The sequence below is a fragment of the Symsagittifera roscoffensis genome, chromosome 9 (assembly GCF_963678635.1).
Source record: "Symsagittifera roscoffensis chromosome 9, txSymRosc1.1, whole genome shotgun sequence".
In the NCBI taxonomy this organism is placed as follows: domain Eukaryota; kingdom Metazoa; phylum Xenacoelomorpha; order Acoela; family Convolutidae; genus Symsagittifera; species Symsagittifera roscoffensis.
This window is the reverse complement of record NC_087070.1, coordinates 53,495,066-53,508,890: the sequence shown is the minus strand read 5'-3', so window position 1 is coordinate 53,508,890 and position 13,825 is coordinate 53,495,066. Positions and strand designations below refer to the sequence as shown.

Below are 13,825 nucleotides of genomic sequence, written 5' to 3'. Positions count from 1 at the left end.
TCCTGAGGTAAATGAATACGGCCATTCATCTCAGGGCAATTTTTTAGTTAAGTGAACACGGACAAATTCATCGTATCAAGAAAAAACTTTTGAGTTTCATGTATACGGACCTTGCCATTCGTCTCGGGGCAAACATCTGAATTACATGTATACGGACCATCCCATTCATATCAGGGCAAACTCCTTAGTAAAAAGAACACGAACAATGCTATTCATATCAGTTCAAATGTGTTAAAGGATTACAGGCAATACCAATCAGATCAGGGCAAACTCCTGAGTTAAAAGAATACGGAGGGTGCCTTTCATTTCAGGGCAAACTCCTGAGTTATATTATTACGGTTGATGCCATTCAAACAAGGGCAAACTCCCATGAACAAGACAATGCCATTCATATTAAGGAAAACTTACGAGTTACATGTATACGATATTGCCAATCATGTCAGGTCAAACTCCTGAGTTATATGAAAACGAACATAGCCATTCAGATCAGGGCAAACTCCTGAGTTAAATGAATACGCACGATCACATTCATATCAGGGCAAACTCCTGAGTTAATTTATTACGGTTGATGACATTCAGAGAAGGGCAAACTCTTGAGTTAATTTATTACGGTTGATGTCATTCGAGAAGTGAAAACTCCTGAGTTTATTTAATACGGACAATGCTATTCATTTCAAGGCAAACCACTGAGTTACATGTGTACGGACAATGCCAATCAAATCGGGGCAAATTCTGAGTTGAATGAATAAGGACGACGCCATTCAAATCACAGCACACTCTTGATTTATATGAATAGGGACAATGCCATTCAAATCAGGGCAGTTTCCTGAGTGAAATGAATACGGACGATGCCAATTATATCAAGGCAAACTCCTGGAATGAATGAATACGGACAATTGCATTAAAATCAAGGCAAACTACTCAGTTACTTGTATACGGACCATCCCATTCAGATCAGGGCAACCTCTTGAGTTAAAACAAAACGGATGATACCTTTCCAATCAGGGCAAACACTTGAAGTAAATGATCAAAGACGTTGCCATTCAGACCGTTAGAGTTAAATGAATACGGACGATGCCATTCCTCTCAGGGCAAACTTCTGAGTTATATTAATACGGATGATACCATTCAAAACAGGAAAAATTCTTGAAATAAATGAATGCATACAATGCAATTCATATCAAGGCAAACTCTTGAGTTAGTATTATATAGAATATCCCATTCATATCAGGGCGAACTCTTAAGGTTTATGAAAACGGACAAAGCCATTGATATCAGGGCAAATTACTGAGATAAAGGAAGACAAAAATTTCCATTCAGATCAGGGCAAAATCCTGAATTAAATGAATACAGAAAAAGCCAGTCATATCAGGGCAAATTCCTGAACTAACTGAATGCGGACGATGCCCGTCAAATCAGGCTAAACTCCTGATTTAAATGAATCCCAGACGTTGTCCTTCAGACCAAAGCAAGCTTCTGAGTTAAATGAACACGGACGATGCCATTCATATCAAGGCAAACTCCTGAGTTAAATTAATGCTGTTGATGCCATTCATATAAGCGCAACCTTCTGAGTTAAATAAATAAGGACGCTGCCATTCATATCAGGGTAAACTCCTGAAATGAATGAATACGGACAATGCCATCCATATCAAGGCAAACTACTCAGTTATTTGTATACGAACTATCCAAGTTATATCAGGGCAACCTCCTTGGTAAAAGAACACGAACTATGACATTCATATCAATTCAATCTCCTGAGTTAGAGGAATACAGACAATACCTTTTAGATCAAGGCAAACTCCTGAGTTAAATGAACACGGATAATGCCTTTCATATCAAGACAAACTCTTGAGGCAAACGAACACAGACATTGCATTTCAGACTAAAGCAAACTCCTGAGTTAAAAAAATACGGACGATCCCATTCATCTCAGGGCAAACTCCTGATTTAAATTAATACGGTTGATGCCATTCATATAAGGGCAAATGAATGAATACAGACAATTGCATTAAAATCAAGGCACACTACTCAATTACTTGTATACGGACCATCCCATTCAGATCAGGGCAACCTCCTGAGTTAAACGAAAACGGATAATACCTTTCAAATCCGGGCAAACACCTGAAGTGAATGAACACGGATAATGCCTTTCATATCAGGGCAAACACTTGAAGTGAATGAACACAGAAGTTGCCATTCAGACCAAAGCAAACTCCTGAGTTAAATGAATACGGACAATGCTTTTCCTATCAGTTCAAACTCCTGAGTTAAAAGATTATGGACGACGCCATTCATATCAGGGCAAACTCCTGAGTAAATTAAACACGAACGATGCCATTCATATCAGGACAGACTCCTGAGTGCAATTTATACAGACAATGCCATTCACATCAGGACAGACTCCTGAGCTGAATGAAAAAATACGTTGACATTCGTTTCAAAGCAAACTCCTGAGTTAAATGATTACTGAATTGCCATTAAAATCAGGTCGAACACCTGAGTTGATGAATACAGACAATGCCATTCAATCAGGGGAAATTCCTGATTTAAAATAAAACAGAAAAGGTCGTTCAGACAATGGCAAACTCCTGCGTAAATTGAATACGGGAATGCTATTCATATCAGGTAAACTCCTGAGTTACTTGTATGCGGACAATGACATTCGTAGCAAGGCCAACTCCTGAGATAAATGAATACGAATGATGCCAATCATATTGGGGCAAACACTTCAGTTTAATGAAAAGGGACAACACCATTCTAATCAAGACAACATTTGAGTAAAATGAATACGTACGATGCTAATCATATCAGAGCAAACTCCTGAGTTAAAGAAAATCAGACAATACTATTCAGATCAGGGCAAGCTCTTGAGTTGAATTAATACGGATAATGCCATTCAATTCAGTGCAAACACTCAAGTTAATTGAACACGGACAATGCCGTTCAAATCAGGGCAACCACCTGAGTTAAATTTACACGGATGACGCCATTCATTTCAGGGCAAACTCTTGAGTTAAAAGAATACGGACGATGGCATTCATATCAGGGCAAACTCCTGAGTTAAATTATTACGTGTGACGACATTCAGAGAAGGGCAAACTCCTGAGTTTATTTAATACGGACAATGCTATTCATTTAAGGCAAACCTCTGAGTTACATGTATACGGACAATGCCAATCAAATCGGGGCAAATTCTGAGTTTAATGAATACGGACGACGCCATTCAATTCATAGCACACTGTTGAGTAATATGAACACGAACGATGCCATTCAATTCAGGGCAAATTCCTGAGTTATATGAATAGGGACATTGCCATTCAAATCAGGGCAATCGCCTTAAAAAAATGATGACGGATAATGCCATTCACATACGGGCAGTCTCCTGAGTTAAATGAATACGGACGATGCCATTCAAATCAGGGCAAAACTTGAGTTAAATTTATACGGGCGATGCCAATCTTATCAGGGCAAAATCCTTAGTTAATTGGATACAGACGTAGCCATTCATATCAGAGCAAATTCCTGATTTAAATGAATACGAATGATGCCAATCTTATTGGGGCAAACACTTGAGTTGAATGAAAAGGGACAACGCCGTTCTTATCAGGGCAACAATTGAGTAAATTGAATACGTACGATGCCAATCATATCAGGGCAAGCACTTGAGTTGAATGAATACGGACGATGTCATTCAATTCAGGGCTACCACCTGATATAAATTTACACGGACGATGACATTCATATCAGGGCAAACTCCTGAGTTAAATTATTACGGTTGACGACATTCAGAGAAGGGCAAATTTTTGAGTTTATTTAATACGGACAATGCTATTCATTTCAAGGCAAACCTCTGAGTTGAAGGAATACGGACGACGCCATTCAAATCAGGGCAATCGCCCTAAACAAATGATGACGGACAATTCCAATCAAATCGGGGCAAATTTTGAGTTGAATGAATACGGACGACGCCATTCAAATCACAGCACGCTCTTGAGTTATATGAATAAGGACAATGCCATTCATATTAGGGCAGTCTCCTGAGTTAAATGAATACGGACGATGCCATTCAATTCAGGGCAAAAACTTGAGTTTAATTTATACGGGCGATGCCAACCTCATCAGGGAAAAATCCTTAGTTAAATGAATACAGACAATGCCATTCAGATCAGGGCAAACTCCTGAGTTAAATGAATACGGACGATGACATTCAAATCAGGGCAAACTCCTGAGTTAAATGAATGCGGACGATGACATTCATATCAGGGCAAACTCCTGAGTTAAATTATTACGGTTGATGACATTCAGAGAAGGGCAAACTCCTGAGTTTATTTAATACGGACAATGCTATTCATTTCAAGGTAAACCTCTGAGTTGAATGAATATGGACGACGCCATTCAAATCACAGCACGCTCTTGAGTTATATGAATAGGGACAATGCCATTCATATTAGGGCAGTCTCCTGAGTTAAATGAATACGGACGATGCCATTCAATTCAGGGCAAAAACTTGAGTTTAATTTATACGGGCGATGCCAACCTCATCAGGGAAAAATCCTTAGTTAAATGAATACAGACAATGCCATTCAGATCAGGGCAAACTCCTGAGTTAAATGAATACGGACAATGCCATTCAGATCAGGGCAAACTCCTGAGTTAAATGAATACGGACGATGACATTCATATCAGGGCAAACTCCTGAGTTAAATGAATACGGACGATGACATTCATATCAGGGCAAACTCCTGAGTTAAATTATTACGGTTGATGACATTCAGAGAAGGGCAAACTCCTGAGTTTATTTAATACGGACATTGCTATTCATTTCAAGGCAAACTTCTGAGTTGAAGGAATACGGACAATGCTATTCAAATCAGGGCAAAAACTTGAGTTAAATTTATACGGGCCAATCTCATCAGGGAAAAATCCTGAGTTAAGTGAATATGGACGATGACATTCATATCAGGGCAAACTCCTGAGTTAAATGAATACGGACGATGACATTCATATCAGGGCAAACTCCTGAGTTAAATTATTACGGTTGATGACATTCAGAGAAGGGCAAACTCCTGAGTTTATTTAATACGGACAATGCTATTCATTTCAAGGTAAACCTCTGAGTTGAATGAATACGGACGACGCCATTCAAATCACAGCACACTCTTGATTTATATGAATAGGGACAACGCCATTCAAATCAGGGCAATCGCCCTAAACAAATGATGACGGATAATGCCATTCATATCAGGGCAGTCTCCTGAGTTAAATGAATACGGACGATGCCATTCATATCAGGGCAAAATCCTGACTAAAAGGAAAACAGACAATGCCATTCAGATCAGGGCAAACTCCTGAGTTATATGAATGCGGGCGATGCCAATCTTATCAGGGCAAAATGCTGAGTTATTGAATACAGACTTGGCCATTCATATCAGAGCAAACTCCTGATTTAAATGAAAACGGACGATGTCATTCAAATCAGGGCAAACTCCCGAGCTAAGTTAATACGGTTGATGCCATTCATGTAAGGGCAAATTCCTGAGTTAATTGAATACGGAAACTTCTATTCAAATCAAGGCAAAATCCTGAGTTTCATGTATACGTACAATTCCATTCATATCAGCGTAAAGTCTTTTGTAAAATTTTGTTTAAAATACTCGGAGGAACTACTCTAAGACCTGCAAGAAAAAGTTTTTTGTCCCCGTAAGCAATGACAAGTTATTATTTTGATATATTTTTTAGACTGCCGGAACTAACTTGAGAAAAAAAAACTGTGAGCATGTGTATGCAGTAATTTTCTTCGAAAGTTTTTTTATGTTTTAAAGCAGGCACTAAATTTTGAAGTAAATTAGATTGAGTTTTGTTTTTCTTCTCATACTTTCTATAGACAGGAAACGAAGAATGATTTCAGAGAAATCACTCGATAAGCGGCAATGCCGTCTGATGTTCTCTCGAATGAATTAATACTTAAAGATAAAAATAAGTTTTTTACTTTAACACCCAAAGACGAGTTTGTAGGATCCTTACTAAACAAAATCATGCATTTGTTAATTTGCTTTTGGTTGCAACTCTATTCTATTAGATTAAAAATGTAGCGCATTGTACTTTGCCAAAAACGTGGGGTGAAATCTTCAGACTAAAGGGCAGGGTTGCAATGTGTAAAACATGTTTTGTTAAAAACATGCTTAAATTACGTTTAGCACAGTGTTTAAATAACTGCCCCTGGCAGATTTTTTGTGTGCTTTGACTAACTGAACTGTATTCGTCGAAAAATCTCCTGAACGAGTTATCAAACGACGCGAATGGCTCGAAAGTGCCGAGAAACGGTAAAAATCTTCTAATCTGGATTCTTGAATTGCCGCGTTTTTTTGCATCCGACTTTTCCGGAGTCGATCCTATTGAAAATGAAATGAAAAGAGCACTCAACTTGGAAAATTATGGCGCACAGACTGCATATTTTTTCATTGTTTTTTTTCTGTTAAAAAATTTTTGTAAAATGTTTAAAACATTTTTTTACTCACAACGTGTTTTTTGCAACCCTCCTAAGGAGGATTTAGGGCATTTATAGTTTTGCCATGACCCGAGCAGGCTTTTATCAGAATTATTTGGATCTTTCAAATAATAGTAATTAACATTTTTATCATCAGTAAGTTAGAGAACTGATCGGAATTAAACCCTAAATCAAACCCTAATTTTGTTTAGAGAACTGATCGGAATTAGACCCTAGTTTTACATTTTTTATGAGCTTGGAAATTCGAGTTGTTCGATCTCAAAAAAATCAACAAAATTTTTGGAAAGATACACTGGGATGGCTTAAATTAAAAATCGATGAAAAGTTTTGAAGAAAAGCGTTCAGTCAGCAAAAACTTCCGATTGACAAAAAGTTTTAAAGAAAATTTTTCGAGAAAAATTATCCCATATGTACGCTCCTGTTATATTGCCTAATGCGATAGGGTGCGCGCGAAAGTTCATGGCAGACTGAACATAGCCTCTGTGGCTCCGCAAATTTATCTAGAGTCCCCTTCGTTCCCAAAGTATCTCTGGTATCTGCTGGGTTGACCTCCATAGAACAAAATGCTACTCATACAATTCAAAAAATTATGTAAATAATCCATAATTGAAAAAATAAAAAAAATTTTGTCAAATAAATGTTTATCATACAATTTCTATATGAGTTAGTTGTATATGACTAGAAGTGTTTTGATGGAGACGACAAAATTTTTTGAAAAAGTTGAAAAAGTACTTCCGAAAATGTCCAAAAAAAGTTTGTCAACGAATTTTGTACTCAAACCAATATTTCCGAAATTTTTTTTGCATGCAAATATCATATTTTTGTGCGCATAACGCTTAGTCTTAGGTAAACAAAAGTTGGGTTCACTCCGTTTCGTAGAATAACTTTTTTGAAAAAATCTCAATTTGGTTGAATGACATATTTATGCATGCTTTGACCAATACCTGATTAATCTAACTTTCAAATATGAAAAGATTTCATCTTTGATTTAACTTTTCATCTTTGATCTCTCAGCATATCATTTATGTAAGACAACTTGAAGATTATTCAGGCTTTTTCAATTGCATTGTACATGCAAGACGCTCAAACCCTTGGTGAATACCAAGGTCTTTGTCACAAGAGTTGTGAGAAATTTTAGAAAAAAAATCACTTTTTAGTTTATGGAAAAACTCTAGTCAGTTTCTAATCAGTTTCCATATATGAATCAGTAATCATAGACCTTTCATTCAGTTTTTTTTTATCAAATTGTTTGAAAAGGGGGTACTAGTTTAATTGTTTGGTCCCTCAAAGCTGCTGTGGTCCCTAATAAAAACCGAGGTACAGTATGTGACTAATTCTAGCAGTAAGCATTTTTATTTCTCTTTATTTTTTTTAGAAAATAGTTTTGTCATCTAAACTAGTTTTGTCACGGGAGTAAACAAGTAAACAAGTACCTAGAAAAGTGTATGATCAGCATTTTTGCATATACGATAATTGTATATTTGGAATTTTTGGTCAATCCGGGGGCTAAAAAACTGAATGTCTCAAATTCCTTGTCAAACGTGTGTCGCTGGAGCAAAAACCAAAGCTAAGCTAAAAATCTGCAGGCTATTATTTTATTGTGTGAAACCAAAGCAGTAAGAGTCAGTGGTTAGTTGTCTCAAGATCATGACATAATTAGCTTGAACTTTACCATAGATTTTTGAGTTTAATAAATTTTGGTCACAATCATTAGGTTTTAAAAATGGTTTGAATGGTGGCTGATTTCTGTTTTTTTTTCGTCTCTGCTGATTCACGATTCGGCTATGCACTGCCTTGAGGATGAAAATGGCATGAAGTAGAGACATTGTAGCTTGTCACAGCAGTCGCCTGAGCTGCGGCAGGATGAGCGTAATTTGCCGCATGTTTTCGTAGCCTAAAAACAAACAGACGACCCCCAAGCTTCTTTTAGTAATAATTATAAGATGCTATGTGAAATAATATTGTCGCGTCTCACCTATTAATTTTCAGGGTTTTAGAACCTAAGCACATCAGCAGCCATAAAACGTTGTTCACGTGTTTTTTTTTTCAATTCCAAGGTTCTCACCCGTAAGAGCCGTGTTTTTGATGAACAAGTTTAAATTAAAATAGACTCCAATAACGTGAATGTTGCTCCTATCTGAAACGGAGAAACCGCAAAAAAACACGTGAGCAAAATTTCTTTTTTTTCTAATATGATTGCGTCTTGGTTTATCAAAACCCAAAAAAGGTCCTGTCACGTGACATAGAAATTGTCATTTTGAGTTTTTCAGGCAATCCCAACAACAGAGATAAACAACAGAGATAAACAGTCCAAACTTTGACAAAGGATATATGGAACCATTTTGAAAAATATGACCGGATGAAAAACCTTAAGAAATAGTTTTGAATGAAATTTATGGCCATTTCATCAGAGGGCGTCAGAGAAGTGCTATTAGTTCCAAAATTTCTGTAACAAAAAGAAGCAGTTTAAAATTTTGAAGTTAAAAGTAATTGTAAGAAAACTAAGAATCTAAGGTACGCCCTCATTTATTTTTCTATTTATATAAAAGAATAGACCAAAATTGACTGGAAATTCAACAATTTGCTTAGCAAAATGCCTAAGTCTAAGTCAAATTTTATGTAGTTTCTGACTAGCTTTTGTATTCTTTTCAAAGATAAAAGAAACCTCTTTGACACCTAGCTTAGGTCCTTAGCTTTCAAACTAAACTTTTTAATCCAAAGTTTCAAACGGCTTCAGCATTACGAGGCCAAACTGTGCACTAGATAGGCGCACAATTTTGTGTCTGTATGTTCCTGGATTCCAGAGACAATTCTATAAACATGTTAAAATTTTGTCGGAACGATCAAAGGAAAGTAGAGAAAAAAAGAAAAACATAGGGAGCGTCCTTGTTGCGGAATCCGCTTAAAATGCAAAAAATGCACAGTTTGGCCTCGTAATGAGCAGTTTAAGGAAATTTTTGGCACTGAGAACACCCTCCGATTGAAAATCAAACAACGCCCTGAAAACAATACTTAAAAACTTTTCGTCCGGATTGTTTTAAAAACAGTTTCACCCCTCATATATCAAAATTTCAACAATTAATCTTTTTGAATTGTTAAAAAAACGACGTGAACGGAAAAAATATTCAGTCTGTTGCATGAAAATTAAATTCCAGCCTGAAAATAAATTTTTATTCAGATGCTATTATAATACTCAGATATTATACTTTCGAAAAACTCTTAATACAATTATTAAACACGACAACCATTTTAAGAATCTTGAATGAGAGAATGAAATGGTAAAGATTTGCAAAACTTGTAAGGTAGTCCATATAAAGCACTCAGTGTCTCAGGGTTCTTGTGCACTCATGTGTTTAATGCAAGAATTCATAAAAACCCCTGAGGGACTGAGTGCTTTAAATGGGCTATTTCTTTCAATACATTGCCTCTCTCAATCTCGATCGAAAAAACCAGCTTTGCCATCTTTGTCAATTGTCAGATCCATCTTTGACCATCTTTGTCAATTGTCAGATTGACAAACTTTATCGTAAACTTTATCGACTTTTTTACCTGATTCTTTCTTGGAAACTTTATATACTTTTTTACCTGATTCTTTCTTGGAAACTTTATATACTTTTTTACCTGATTCTTTCTTGGAAACTTTATATACTTTTTTCTACCTGATTCTTTCTTTGAAAACTCAGCTGTTAAAGAAATCACTGACCTTCATTTTTACACGAAAACATTTTTACACGAAAAAATTTTTACACGAAAGTTTTATATACATATAAAAACGGAAAAAAACACACCTCATTTGTGAACCAAAAGAGTCGCTTGTCATGAACACTGTCACTTTTTGGAAGATTGTTCGTCTGCATTGCTTCGCCACTGCTGAACGCTGATTGAGTACGCTGATTGAGAACAATTCGCGACAACACTAGCACTGAATCAGAAAAGCTTTTACTTGAAACAGGCAGATTTTGAGAAAAAAATAAGGTCGAAAATTTTATGAAGAAAAGTATAGCTATAATTAATAAATTTTATATCAAGCAAAGTTTCAATGTATAGATATTTAAACGCAATTCTGCCCCTTTTCAATGTTTTGGTTCAGCTATTAAGAAGGAATTGAAATCCTAATTGCTCTTTGGTCCTTAATTCAACAATTCAGTTTTTGAAATTTACATGCAAATAGTATCAAGACTAATTATATTTTTGAGCCTATGACCAATCTAAGAACTGATTTTTGAAAGGCAGTTTTGTAATTCAAAGTCGACGCATATAGTTCAGATTTTTTTGTAGATTGCACTGACTTTTTTAAAAAATGACCTAAAGTTTGTTCATTATATTTTTTGCGGTTTGACTTTTAATTTCGTTTCAAGTTTACTTCTTTTCATTTGTGCAAGCAAGGCAAATTCCACGGCAAATCCAACAGTAAAAATGTAAGGTCATGAAAAACGTTCAGTTCCTACCTTCAAAACTGGGGTGTAGTTTTCATATTTACCAGCGGAATGGAAAGTTCATCTAACGATCCAGTTTTCTCAGATCAAATCTATCTTATCAAAAAGTGTCAGTCATATATTATTTTGTCTGAAAGTTCACAGTTTGAAGTTTTTCCCTAAGTTTAAGTCGGTTTCTTTTGTTTCCTTGCCTTCCTTGATTTTTTTTTCCATTTTTCTGTTCGCTATACTTTCTAATTTATGGCAGAAAGATGACAGGTGGGGGGGGGCAGCATGGATCTGAATTTGTTATTTTTGGGGTTGAATTTAAGAAAAAACGAAATTCTAATGAAATTTTTTTCTGCCCACTCAAAAAAAGAAGGACTTAATTCTCCGCAATATATAATTTACGAAATCGATAATCATTTGTTGTGACATCTCATTGACGATGGAAGGTACAGGCGTAAAGTATATGTGATGCATACTTTATGTCTACCCATAGCCAGCAGATAACTTGAAAATTGATTTGAAAAACTTAAATTTTGGAAATCAAATTTTGTTTTCACGACAGTTTTCTAACTCAGATGATTTATGACAACATATTTTGCATAAAAAAGGAACAATAGATGGGATAGAGTCTTTCGCCACCACTAGGAAAAGGTTTTTAAGTTTATCGAACCGAACAAAAAAAAACTATCTTATTTCCTTACTTTTCGAAAGAGATGGTTGTCGCAGAAACTAGAAAAATTTAAATGATTTTATTTTCTTGACAAGCTCGCGACCTTAAAATTGACATTATCAGCAATTAGATTTAGGGAATAGTTATAACATTTTTAGGAACAGACTTCATGTAAAAATGCTATGTATTAGATCCCAATTTCCAAGAAATTAATTATCCCGGAAGTTATTTACAAAAATGAACTTTTCAGTTGAGGTTTTTTCAATATTCGGTAGTAATATCTTATTATCTGATAGTATAGTTTAAAAATTTGACCCCCATTAATTAGTAGGTCTGGCTTTAAGTTGTACTAACAAATCTTACTAAAATTTAATTGATTTTCTAGTGTTGTAAGAAGAGTTTTAATCGTAAAGTTACAAACAAGACGGGAGTTTGGAAAAGCTACTCGAATATTGAAAAAAAATTCAGCTCATGATGTTTTTAATGAATGATCGGAAATGCTATCTTATGTTTCTTGAAGTAATTTTTTCGTAACACGTTCTTTTGTAAGACGAGAGTTTGATATTAATAGTTATTGACGTCAAAGGTGCCTTCAGAAAATTTAGATTTTTTCTTTTTCTCTTTAATTTCAGTCAATCGACTTTTTTCTCAATCATTTAGTAAATAGTGACTGTAGTGAATTTTTGGATAATCGACCGGAATTGGATGTATTAAAGAAAGTAAAACTAAAGTGAGACCCTTTGGGTGGTCAGGTGGTTGAATATCCCAGAAGAACAAATAAGGTCTCCCCACCCCCCACCCCCTCCAAGTCGTCCATTTTGGTCGAACGCCTGAGAGGGGGTCATTTGTCCTCTGTTAAACCCGCTCATGAATGGGGACCTTTATTAGGGCAAATGGTCAAATTTAAATCCTTCTCTGTCCCTGTCTCGTATTAAGGGCGGAGATTCTTTTGTAACAACACGGATTATGGTTGCTTTGTCTGTTCAAATCTCCATATTTCAAGTGCATATTGTCGGAAAACGATATTTGAAAAGACTTACCAACAAAATGACGATAGCTCGTGAATTTCATTTTAATTTTTTAAATATTTTTTGCTTTCTTTAAGAGTCTGCTTCAGTTTAATTTCTTATATCCACTAAAAACACAATAATTGATATACACAACAATTGTGAAGTTGAGAAGCAAGCCATCGGAAATGAATTCAAATAACTTACCTCAACACTTTTTGATTATTTGTTGAAAGAGCAGTTAATGCACCTTTTAACAGTCGCCTTATTAGTAAACTACGTCATCAATTAAAACTTTATAAAGGAACAAGTTGAGCTATAAATTTCCTTTTGTCGAAATATCTTTTAAAAGCATTTTTTGTTGGAATTCAAGTTACTGAAAATGTCAACTTCCAAATTGCAGTTGATGTATCTGATAAATTATAAAAGGCCCTATTGATTCACTATAGGTGAAAGTAAGTTAACAGTTATATAAAAAGTTATTTACAATTAAGTAACTTTTCGTAGGAGATTTCTTTTCAAACCTATTACAATGATTCGCCAATAGATTTTTGGCAGCTGTCAGAAAAGAAAGATGTATTGAAAATGTTTAATAAAATTGCAGACGGCTTTTAAAATTCCCTGGTAATTAAGAAACTTGAAAACATTAATCAAAGCGGTCATCGTAGTTTCACAAATTTTCCTTCAGGTTGCAAAAAAATGAGAAAAAGATTAAATTATAAAAAAAATCAATTCATTCAAGCCTTGAATTTTGTTTATGCCTTGAGTTTTGATATGGCCAAAAGCTCCTGAATTGTTGCCAAGACGTCTATAAACATTATTCACAGAAAAACTTTTCTGAAGTAATCGAAATGTATAATTCCTTACGTTCAGATAAAAAACTGATTCTCATATTTGCACTTTTTCAAATTTCAGATTATGAATTGTGTGTATTAATTTGCTATATTGTGTACACATACAATTTTTTTCAACTTTTGGCGGCTGAAAAACTTTGTTGAATTATTAAAGGGTATTAAAACGCCCTCTTTGTTCCGACCATTGAAAATGGGGAAGAACTTTGTATTCGGGTCTGTTTTATTTTTTTTTGTTTTCCACGCAAAATCAGAAATAATTATCGAACTATGTTAACATATCACAATTTATCTTATTAGAGTCGTGATTTGAACCACACTAAAAAAATTTAAAAATTTCCCATTGTTGACAAAAACTGGTT

The 13,825-nt window shown here is 35.2% G+C and overlaps 1 long non-coding RNA gene across 1 annotated transcript; it reads right to left on the bottom strand.

The window, feature by feature from the left end:
- Positions 1 to 8,108: 8,108 nt before the first annotated feature.
- On the bottom strand, positions 8,109 to 12,785 carry LOC134854620 (uncharacterized). The gene is made up of 3 exons (XR_010164420.1): positions 12,646 to 12,785; positions 10,300 to 10,433; positions 8,109 to 8,405 (listed from the first exon to the last, which is right to left on the bottom strand). It is a non-coding gene; the product is annotated as an uncharacterized LOC134854620 (long non-coding RNA).
- Positions 12,786 to 13,825: the final 1,040 nt, after the last annotated feature.